The sequence below is a fragment of the Arachis ipaensis genome, chromosome B2 (assembly GCF_059453495.1).
Source record: "Arachis ipaensis isolate K30076 ecotype BB chromosome B2, ASM5945349v1, whole genome shotgun sequence".
Taxonomy (NCBI): domain Eukaryota; kingdom Viridiplantae; phylum Streptophyta; class Magnoliopsida; order Fabales; family Fabaceae; genus Arachis; species Arachis ipaensis.
Window position 1 is genome coordinate 98,163,532 of NC_142437.1, and position 12,309 is coordinate 98,175,840.

Genomic DNA, 12,309 nt, shown 5'->3' on the forward strand with positions numbered 1-12,309 from the left:
GCACGCACAGCCTTGTGCGTACGCACACACAGGGATGTGGCTACTGCTGGGAGCATTAGCATACTCTGTGCGCGTACACAACCAATGAAGTTTTGCAAGTTGTGCGCACGCACACGTTGGGAAGTATGTTCTGTTGAGGGCGTTCGCACGCCTTGTGCGAGCGAACAAAATTGGAAAATTTTACTCCTGTGCGTACACACACCTCTAAGCGTACGCACACATCTTGAAAATCCTCCTGGGCGTACACACACACACCCCTGTGCATACGCACACTGCCTTGTTTTCTTATAAAACCTTGTTTTTAAATGTTTCATCTTCCCAGCAGGCTTGTAATCTTTTGTGACCCTGTCTTCAGCAAAGATGACTTTTGTGTTTATTAAAACTGAATTTCAAACTTCTAAGCCTCTATTTTCATCCGTTTAGTCCTAAATCCTTATAGTATGCCTAGTAATGAGAGGAAGCTAGGAAGGGTGGTAGCTTGAGGGTGAAGTAAGGGAAGAGTTAATGATGAATTATGATTAATGATGATTGTATGAGTTGCTGAGGGTGATGATGGAAGTGCGGTGTATGCCGTGAGCCGAAGGGCTGTATTTAATAATGATTATTGGCTGGTTATGGATTATGCTATGAGCTGGATGGCTATGATAAATATTGATTTATGGCTAGAAATGAAAATATGAAATTGAATGATTATTTTATCTTGATCTCTCTTTCTCAAAAGTACGACCCCAGAGAGATGGTGGAAGGTGAGGATCCCCTTCCTTGTTCCTCTTGGTATTGTAAAATTGCCCCCAGCAAGATGGTGGGAGGTTAGGATCCCCTCCTTGGTTCCTCATGGGCATATGAGAACGTACCTCCTGCGTAGATACAAGGGTTGTGGTTTCGCCCCCACTTGCTCCAAGTTGGTTAGTATAGAGGCTCCCCGGGTGGACGCAAGGGTTGTGGTTTTGCCCCACTTGTCTCGGATTATGATGAGTGATGATATGGTCATGATGAATAATTATGGAATCTTATGAATGAATGTGAAAGGATTATATGAGATACGAGTTTCCCTGGATGAAAGTAGTGACTAGCCACCACGTGCTCCAAGTTAAGACTCGATACTCTGCTGACCCTATGTCGCATGTGTGGCCGGACACTGTGAAAATTCTGGATGAGCTCGCCCCCGTGGATAAACACCAGTGTGGGTGTTGTATGATTATGATTGTGATTATGTTTATGATTGAGAATAACTCGAGTCGGGGATGCGCGGCAGAGGGACAGTCTGATGGTTAGCTACCAGGACTTGTCGGGCTAGGTTTATAACCGACATATGAGACTCATCAGCCACTAGGACAGGCATGCATCATATGCATCTATATGTCTTGTTTGGATTGCCTAAGTGATTGCATAACTAAATGCTACTTGACAATCTGCTATATTTGAATCCTATTTGTGATTTCTCTGTTTGTATAATTGTGTTTGTTGCATTTGGTTCTGTTAGTGGTTGGGAGGTTCGGAGGAGTTAGAAAGGGGAGTTTTAGATAGCCCTGAAGATCCTTAGCTAGTTGCCTATTTTAATTTCATGGTTTAGTTATATTTTAAGCTTTAGTTATCTATTGGAAGTTTTAGGAATGCCTTCGGCTTTCCCAGGACATTATATGTTAGATATGTGGGCACTGTTACCATGTTGAGAACCTCCGGTTCTCACTCATGTGGATTTTATGATTTTCATATGCAAGACGTGAGGCTCCTCGCTGAGGCATGCTGGAAGCTTCTGATGTTGCGAAGACCTCTATCCTTTGGGCTTATTTTGGTTATTTGTATTTTCTTAGATACTTATATTCTCCACTGTTTATATATATATTGTATTAACTCCTTTTAGAGTTTATTTTGCAGAAACAGGTTCTGTAACTTGTCTTTTGGGTTTCTTTTGGGTTCTCCTTCTTTATATATGTATGTATACTTCTATGCTCGGACCGGTTATCTTCGCAAACCAAGTCTTGAGCTTTGATATCTGTATCTTTGGCACTTTCTTGTATATATACTCGCGTTGGCTTATACTTTATCTGCTTCATTACGTTATCAATCGGAGTGTTGCACTTTTCAATTTAACGGTTTTGATTTACCCCTTTTTCTCTAAAGGCTCCTAGTTATAAACATTTTTTCACACTACTATATATACTAAATTTTATTTTAGAGGTCGTAATACCTCGCCATCTCTGTTTTATGACTTAAGCATAAGACTCTGTGTGGTAGGGTGTTACATTGTGGTATCAGAGCAATTCGTTCCTATAGAGCCTGAGGGACGGACTGACTATGCTTCTGGGCATACTCTGAGTGTCTATACATGCTAACTAGGATATCTAACTGATATATATGCCATGAATGTTCATGAGCATGCATTTGGAACTTTGAAGTACTAGGCTTGCGATATTGAGACTGATCACCTTGATATCACTTATTTGGTGTGAACAAGAACCAAATGGCGCCTCGTGGATGCGGTCGAGGGTGTAATCGGGGTCAAGGACGGAGAGGTAATGATGTAACCATACCAGTAGGTACCTTGACCGATTTCGTGACTGCGATGGCGCTGTTGCTGCCATTGGCGCTGTTGCTGCCATTGGCGCTGTGGCTGCTGCGACTAGGCGAGCGAGGTGTAGGATGGAAACACAAGCTAGAATTGGCAACGACGGTGGTAATGAAAATGAAGGCGGAAATAATGTCTCAAATACAATGATACCAGTGGAGGTAACAGGTTGTCCGGAGTTAATTAACATAGGTCAAGCAATGGGAGAAAGCTCAAGAGGGACCAAGGTGATAAGGAGTAATCGCCGGGAATCCTTCACAAAGAAAAAGGGAAAGAAGAGGAAGATTACACCAAGGGGAGTTTCAAGAGGGGTCGTTATGTTGCTTCATGTTCTCAACGCCGGAATAATGACCAAAGGAATGACAACCGTCTGGATCCGAATTCAAAATGGCGAACTAGTACTCAAACGGAAGACTTAAGATGCCCAAGGTGCAAGAAGTACCATCCAAACAGACCATGCAGGGCCGGGCTAGGTGTATGTTACGAGTGCGGGAAGCTAGGGCATATAGCTTGAGATTGTCCACATAAGAAACGCCGGGATGCAACCGAATCTGATTCTCAAACCCGAGGTAATCATGAACTAGCAGTTGGATTTCTAACTTCTTTGCATATCATTAATATGTGATATTCATTCATAATGCATGTCGAACGTTGATAATCATAAAGTCCAAGTCTATGATTAGTCGAAGACTATTAGTTGTTGAGACGGAGCGATATTTAGTTAACTTAGAGGAGTGGCTAGGCTCTTGAAGGTTAAAGAATCAACGTGACACAGCAGAAGCGGGTTGGATTATATCTAGGGGATCGAAAGTGTTAAGAACTGTGCGGAGTTATTATTCGAAGCCCAGTGACAGTGAACTACGAGGATGAGGAATGGAACGGATTCAACCTTTAGTTGCTAATCGTTTGAGAGGCGAGTGAAGATGAGACCAAATTACTATTGTGAGAGAGTTCCCAAGACAATCTTGAAGGTGTACCAAAACCTCCATCTCGGAGAGAAAGCGAGTTTGCGATAGACTTAGTGCCGGAAGCCGGATTAGTTTTGATTGTACCACAACCGAAGACACCATTATAATCGGTTGAATCTAGGATCGAGTTGAAGAGAGTATTAGAATAGAAAACTGTCTGACTAAGTGTTTTCCTGTGAGGAGCATCGGTTATGCCAGTAAAGAAGGAAGAGAACAGCAGAAGGCTTTATGCGAGGGGGAGTGTGCCAACGGAATCTGCGCGACCCAACTTAGCCTTTTTTTTTTGTAACTTACATTGGGAATTCTATTATAAATTCCTACTTGAATTTTCAACGAATTAACAGACAGAAGACTTTCAATAATCGACTTATCATAATTCACTATAACAACTGTTCATACACTGGTCCGAGTTAAAGGGTCGGGACGACTGAAGACAAAAGGGCCGACCTCTTGAAAGGTTGGCCTGCTACTGACCTCTTTTGATTAGAGCTCGGATGATCTCCCCAGAGACCCATGGAAGCCAAAGTGAAGAGCCACCGCCTACTAGAAGGCGGTTGGCCAAATATATTATCTCACCCACAAAAGATAAGATAAGATAACAAACTTATCTCAAAGGAAGATCGTCAAACACTACTATAAATACACTGGAGCACCCAGGTATAACTCATACTCCAATTCTACAAAAAACCTGTCTAAAGCCCGTACTGACTTAAGCATCGGAGTCTCTTGCAGGTACCACTACCGCCCGGTGAACGAGGACCAGCATCCTTAAGCTCCAAAAAGTCGGACACAACAGTCTTGACTAAACTAGAAAATCTCGTCCGAGATCGACCTCCCTGTTTCAGATAACCCTCGGAACATTGGCGTTGTTGCCGGAGACCTGGAAGTCATCCCAAGATCATGGCAAACAACCCTCTGAACAACGACCATACCTCAGGCTTGGAAGACGGTACTCCGACAAAAAGCGTGGATATCACACCACCGTCACCAAAAGAAACGAACCACTCTAAGGGAGACAAACAACCTCAAAACACAAAAATCCTAGATGCCATCCGTGAGCAACAGGATCGCGTCAAACAGCTCGAACAAGAGGCCGAACGACAACGGAAAGCCAAGCGAGACCTGCAAAGAGAAACAAGACGGCGCAGAGAGCTAGAAGAAAAACTCCAAAAACTCGAAGCTGACCTGAAAGCCAGGACTACCCGATCCGATCGTGAAGCAAGTCCTCACAGAAAACAAGACCCATTCACGAAAGAAATCATGAAGGCTAAACTCCCAAAAGACTTCAAAGCCCCCTACATGACCCCATACGATGGAACGTCCGACCCAAGCCATCATCTCAGCAACTTTAGGAGACAGATGTACCTCACGGATGCCTTAGACGCAACTCGCTGCAAGGCCTTCCCGACAACCCTCACCAAGACGGCTATAAAGTGGTTTGACAGTCTACCCCCGAGGTCAATTACCAACTTTGATGATCTCGCCAAAAAATTTCTAGCCAGATTCTCCATATAGAAAGACAAAGCCAAACACGCTCCAATCCTACTAGGGATCAAACAAGGAGATCGGGAGAGTCTCCGAAACTACATGGAAAGATTCAACAAAGCATGCCTTGACATATAAAATCTCCCTACAGAAGCAGCTATCATGGGACTTATCAATGGCCTGCGAGAAGGGCCCTTCAGCCAATCTATATCCAAGAAACATCCTACGTCCTTAAACGAGGTACAAGAACGGGCCGAGAAATACATTAACATAGAGGAAAACTCTCGACTAAGGGAAGCCTCCAAGATCGGATTCTCCTATCCCTCCCGGGACAAAGACAAAGATCCAAGGAAAAAAGAGGACCAACTCACAGAGAAGCCCAGAAATACCATAACTATACCCCTCTTCGGGTATCTTAGTGGATGTCTACAGGGAAATATACAACACGTAAAAGATCCCACCCCCAACCAATCAAGCACAAAGGGGAGGAAGTTGTAACGAATACTGCGAATACCACAAGATATACGGACATCCCACTAACGAATGCTACGACTTGAAGAATGTCATCGAGAAGTTGTCCCGAGAAGGAAGGCTGGATCGATTTCTAGCCAGCAGATCGGACGAGCCTAAGAAGAGAAGGAGGGATGAAGAGGGGAGACGGGCCGATCACCCCCCTCACACCCCGGAAACGCATGTCCACATGATCAGTGGAGGATTCGCCGGAGGAGGGATCTCAAAGTCATCCCGCAAAAGACACCTCAAAGAAATATACCACGTCAGAGAAGGGAGCAGGTCGCCCGACCTCCCAACCATCTCCTTCAACAAGGAAGACGCCACTGGCATCATCCCCGGGCATGACAATCCTGTGGTCATTACCATCATACTAGCCAACGCCAACCTCCACTGAACACTGGTCGACCAGGGGAGCTCGGCGAACAGCCTATTCAAATCTGCCTTCGACAAGCTCAGACTGAAAGAAAAAGAGCTAAGAGCATATCCCAACAGCCTATTCGGGCTAGGAGACGCTCCGATCCAGCCCCTCGGATAGATCCCATTACACACCACCTTCAGGAAGGGAGCCCAATCTAGGACGCTAAGCATAGACTACATCATCGTCGATGTAAACTCCGCATACAACGCCCTTATAGGCCGGACAACCCTGAACCAGCTCGCTGCAGTAGTCTCCACACCCATTTATGTATGAAATTTCCAACCGAAGAAGGAATAGCTACCATTAAAGGAGATCAAAAACTCACGTGATGATGCTATAATGAAAGTCTGAACCTAAAGGGCGATCCCAGAGGAAAGGAGGCCAATGCTATCGAACTCGAAGGAGCCCAGGTTCACGAAGAACTTCGCTCTCAGCCAGAAGGCAACACCGAAGAGGTACAAATCGGAGATACCCAAGATAAAACAACAAGTATAGGTGAAAATCTAAAAGAGGACCTAAAGGAGCTGCTAATAAAGCTCCTAAAGGAGAATTCCGACCTCTTCTCATGGAAGGCCGCGGATATGCCCGGCATAGATCCCGGCTTAATGTGCCACATACTAGCGATGTACCACGGATCTCAACCAATACAACAAAAACGCAGAAAGCTCGGTCCGGAGAGAGGTTAAGTACCCATTGTCGCTAGCCAACGTTGTATTGGCAAAAAAGCCAAATAGAAAGTGGCGGATGTGTGTAGACTACACCGACCTCAATAAAGCCTGCCCAAAAGACCCATATCCCCTCCCGAACATCGACACCCTGGTCGACGCGTCGTCGGGATACAAGTACCTTTCCTTCATGGATGCCTACTCAGGGAACAACCAGATCCCAATGCATCAACCCGACCAAGAAAAAACCTCGTTCCTAACCCCGAAAGCAAATTACTGTTATGTAGTAATGCCATTCGGACTAAAGAACGCAAGGGCCACATATCAAAGGTTAATGAACAAAGTATTTGTCGACCACATCGGGAAGCTGATGGAAGTCTATGTGGACGACATGCTTGTAAAAACCCAAAAAGAGGAAACACTGCTGCCCGACCTTGCCGAAGTATTTGGTACCATAAGAAAGCACGGGATGAGGCTAAACCCCACAAAATGTACTTTTGCGGTAGAAGCCGGCAAATTCCTAGAGTTCATGCTTACCCGAGAGGCATTGAGGCAAACCTAGACAAATGCCAAGCCATACTCAACATGAAAAGCCCGACTTGCGTAAAAGAGGTACAGCAGCTAAATGGAAGACTAGCGGCCCTGTCCAGGTTTCTAGCTGGATCAGCACTAAGATCTCTCCCTTTCTATGCAATACTAAGGAAAGGAAAGAAGTTCGAATGGACTCCAGAATGCGAAAAAGCCTTCCAAGACTTTAAAACATTCCTGGGACAACCACCCATCCTGACCCGACCTCGACAAGGAGAAGAACTGATACTATACCTCGCCGTAGGAAGTCGGGCGATAGCATTAGCACTAGTAAGAGAAGATGACAATGGACAACAACTGATCTACTTCATCAGCAAGGCTTTACAAGGGGATGAATTAAACTACCAAAAGATAGAAAAGTTTGTTTATACCCTCATACTCACTTCCCGGCAACTTTGACCATATTTTCAAGCCCACATCATCAGAGTACGGACTAATCAACCCATGAATGGCATCTTGCAGAAAACAGACCTAGGTGGAAGAATCCTACAATGGGCAGTCGAGTTATCCGAGTTCGACCTAAAATATGAAGCTCGCACTCCCATCAAATCCCAGTACTTGGCTGACTTCGTCGCATAGTACACAGACACCCCAGGGATCCCCATAGAATGGAACCTCTACGTCGACGGCTCATCAAACAAAGCCAAAAGTGGAGCAGGCGTTATACTAAAAAGCGACCAAGAGACCCAACTCAAACTCTCCTTAAGATTCGAGTTCCCTGCCTCAAATAATCAAGCAGAGTATGAAGCCCTACTGGCTGGCTTAAAGCTGGCTAGGGAGGTCGGAGCACAGAAGCTTACCATTTTCAGTGATTCACAAGTAATCACCTCGCAAATAGAAGGAAGCTACCAGGCGAAGGATCCCACTATGAAAACGTACCGAGACAAGACCAGAGAATAGCTTGAGAAATTTAGAGAATATGAGATCCAACACATACCTCGGGAACAAAATATCCGGACAAATGCACTATCCAAACTAGCCATCACAAAGCCAGGAGGTAACAATAGAAGCCTCATCCAAGAAACCTTGTAACACCCGTCAACCTCAAAGGAAGAAAAAGTCTTAAACATATCAGACCAGGACCAAGGGTGGATGACTCCCATAATCAACTACCTCAAATCTGAAATACTTCCTACAGAAAAGAAGAATGCAAAAAGGCTCATACGGGAAGCACAATATTTCACCTTGGTACACGACGTCCTGTATAGAAGAGGAATCTCAACACCCCTCCTAAAGTGCGTCCCGACTTCTGCCACAAAAGAGGTCCTAAAGGATGTCCACAGCGGCATGTGCGGCAACTACCTCGGGACACGAGCTCTATTCAAAAAGGTACTCCGAGCCGGCTTCTACTGGCCGACCTTACAGAAGGAAGTGGCCGAGTTCGTCAAGACATGCCCTCCATGTCAGAAGCACGCCAACTTCCACATTGCCCCCCTGAAGAGCTCAAAGCGGGAACTCGACATCCTCGGACCATTCCCCCAGGGATCGGGGCAAGTCAAATTCCTCTTTGTAGGAATAGATTACTTCACAAAGTAATCGAGGCAGAACTATTGGCCGCCGCCACCGCCCAAAGAAGCCAGAAGTTCCTGTACAGAAATATCGTCATAAGGTTTGGGGTTCCCTACTCCATCACCATGGACAATGGGACTCAGCTCATTGACACAGGCTTTAGGAACCTGGTAGCTGATCTAAAAATCAAGCACCAATTCACTTCAGTGGAACACCCACAAGCCAACGGACAGGCGGAGGCCGCCAACAAAGTCATATTGACCGGATTAAAGCGTTGATTACAGGACGCCAAAGGAGCCTGGGCTAAAGAGCTCCCCAAGTCCTATGGGCATACCGGACAACACCACACTCCACTACGGGGGAATCACTCTTCTGACTCGCTTATGGAATGGATGCAATGATTCTCGTGGAAGTAGATGAAAGCTCCCCTAGGGTGATCTTCTATAATGAGGACATCAACTCCCAAGCACAAAAGGAAAACTCGACCTACTTCCAGAAATCCGAAAAAGAGCTCGGATCAGAGAGGAAGCCCTGAAGCGCCGAATGGCCTCAAGGTACAACCAGAAGGTAATCCAATGAAGCTTCGCTACCAGCGACCTCATTCTAATCCAAAATGACATCGGAGCAGGTCGGTCAGGGGAAGGAAAGCTAGCAGCCAACTGGAAAGGACCATACCGGATTACAGAAGTACTAGGAAAGGGTTACTACAAGGTTGCTGACCTCCAAAGACGGGAGCTCCCGAGGTCGTGGCACGCCTGTAACCTAAGAAGGTACTATAGCTAGAGAAAGGTCTTGAGCCAAGGTGTGCTCTTTTAATGAGGTACCAGACCAAGACCTGAAGGAGGCCCGACTTGCAGGGTAACCCCATATATGTATATACTCTCGTTTACATTTTTCGATTCATTGCATTTTATTCTAATAAAAATAGAGATTCCCTAAAAAGTTTCCTACCAAGGCACATTAATTTATGCTCGAAAAAATGCAAAAATCATCGCCCGATCAAGAAAGGTCGGCAAGGTGAAGCGACGAGGTCCAAATTAATGTGAGAAGTTATAAAAGCAACTCATATAAAGCGACCTGGCGAGGTCGGATAAAAAACGGGATTGCAAAAAATAACTTAAAAATGTCCGACAGAGAAGTCAGATCAGCTAAAGGATCACTGAAAGTGGAACGACGCCTTCCTAACCATGCGAAGGTCGAAAAAGGTTGAAAAATAGCACCAATATTGCTAAGCTAAAGGGTAGGAGTCTGAAAAAGATGCTGCTTAAAAAGCAAAAGCAGTCACAAGCCCAAATAAGGCTCAAAAGTCGTCCAAATAAACTAAAAAGAAAAGGTTCTGAATAAGAACACTACTTAAAAAGTTATTGGAAACTGACTAAAGGCCTGCAACACCAAACACCGAGCTGCAAGGACAAAATCGCCAAAAGCAGAACAAAGTAACTCGAAAAAGTTGTTAACACAACTAGAAAAAGTGCAGACCAACGCGCAAAAGGTAGAAGTTCGAGAAAGAACACTACCTCAAGGTCGTCAAGAAGGACGTTGGCTAGAAAAGACCAACACCTGACTCTAACAAGTGGCTAGGCTAAAAAAGCAGGAAATTTACAAAGGAGCATCACCCCAAGAAGAAGACCAGAAAGGGGTAAAACAGCAACCAAAGGATAGAAAGATTCCTCAGAAGTCAGCCATCACACTATCAGAATAGTCAAAACAAAGTTAAAGCACCAAAAACTCAAAGGTTACCTAACAACAACCGAAGAGTGAAGGTGTTTTGATTAAAAACTAAAAGTTGCTAGAAAGCAACTGTAAGTGTCAAAGAGCTACTCAAAAAATTACAATATAAAGAGTTTAAAGGTCCACTAGTCGGACCATACCAACACATAATCAAAAGACCAATAAGAAGATAATTCACAAGGGGTCTAGCTTCGCCCCCGTCGCCGCATCTTGAGGAGCTAGAGGAATGATTGAAATCGGGACAGCTCCGACAACACCATTAGGGTCATTCAATATCTCCACGTCGGGGTCTGCCTCAGGTCGGGATGTCTCAGCAGAAAGAGTCACAAAAGCCTTGGCAAAAGGATCAGGAGGAGGAGTCTCATCATCATCAGGGGCTGGCATGATCTTACCATCTTTAACAACGTTATCCACACTGAACAAGGTAAGGTCGGCATCTAGAGCAAGCACCCGAGCTTGAGCCTTCAAGTTCTCGTACAAGGCGGTCATGCCATTTACTATGTGCCCCTATAACTCGGCATAGTCATCATAAGAGGATTGAAGCTTTTCCTTCACCTCAAGAAGCTCCCCATAAGTCCGAGTATAGCTCTCCTTTTCCTTCTTTGTCATCTCCTCTGCCAAGTTAGTAGTTGCCTCCGCCGCAATAGCCCGGGCCTTCTCCTTCTCCAAAGATAGTTCCAGCTCAATATTCTTCGCCTCCAGCTCAAGCCTCAATCCCTCTACCCTATCATAATCAGCCTTAGCACTCCCAAGGAAAGCGCTGGTAGCATTGATAGGAGATTTCTTGAACTCCCTCGACAGTGCAGCGCTAAGGTTGGCCATCTAGATAGTGTTGCTGGATATAAAATCAAGATGGTGGAGAATAGACACATCATCAGTTGAAACGAAACCATACGGAGCGCTGTGTTCCACAGCAAATGCAATGCCATCAAAATCCTTATCATTGAGCTTGTAAGCACCAGTAGTTCTTTGCCTCTTGGGAGAGGGACCAGACAATGAAGGGGAGGAGGCAGCACCCGAAGTCGCAAGAGACGGGTCGACAGAAGCAACACGAACTTGAGGAGTCGGGATAATCTTCCTCGGACCCTGAGGACCCGAGTCCGGCTTCTTCGGGGGACTTGGGAAGAACCCTCCCCCGACGTCTTTCTATGCAAATTCTGGGCGGCCACTGCCTTCTTAGTCTTGCGGAAGACCTTCATCGAATCGGAGCCTGAAGCCATCTTTGAAAAAGAAAATGATAAAAATAGTTATATAGTGGATGACGGCAAAACCATGACAAATAAAAAACTTTAAAGAAGTCGGGCACTACCTAGCTCGGAACAGAGAAGAGCATGAACCTCTAAAAACTTCTTTGTATCCAAATGAGGAGGCTCCCCCCAGTGCTCCTCCAAAACACCCACAAAGGCCCTCTCCACCTCATCAAGACTCTCTAAAGAATACTTAAGAACTACAGGATCCTTTTGCCACCAAAGAGGAAAGGTGGGTTCATTGTTTTCATCCAGAAAAAAGTGGTGAACATCCTCAATGGCCCAGACTTTGAAATAAAAGTTTTTGAAATTATGGAAGGAGTCATCAAAAATAGAAAAGACTTCATGAAGGACCAAGAGTTGGGATCAAGTTGAGAAGGGGCAAGATTACAGTTCCAAAGAATGTCGATCTCAAACTCAATAAAAAGAAGGGTAACACCCAACTTAGTAAAAAAGCAATCATATGCATAAAAGAAAGGGCGCTCTGCCCGATCTAAAGAAGAAAAACTAACCCTCTCCTCGGGGTCAGGCGACACCAACTCATAGTCCTTCTCATCCTCCCTATTCCCACAAATCCTATGATATCTCCTAATTTTTTCACAATATTCCCAATCCG

The 12,309-nt window shown here is 45.1% G+C and overlaps 1 pseudogene; it reads right to left on the bottom strand.

Annotated features, from left to right (window-relative positions):
• Positions 1 to 11,068: 11,068 nt before the first annotated feature.
• Positions 11,069 to 11,666, bottom strand: LOC148574961 (uncharacterized; annotated as a pseudogene).
• Positions 11,667 to 12,309: the final 643 nt, after the last annotated feature.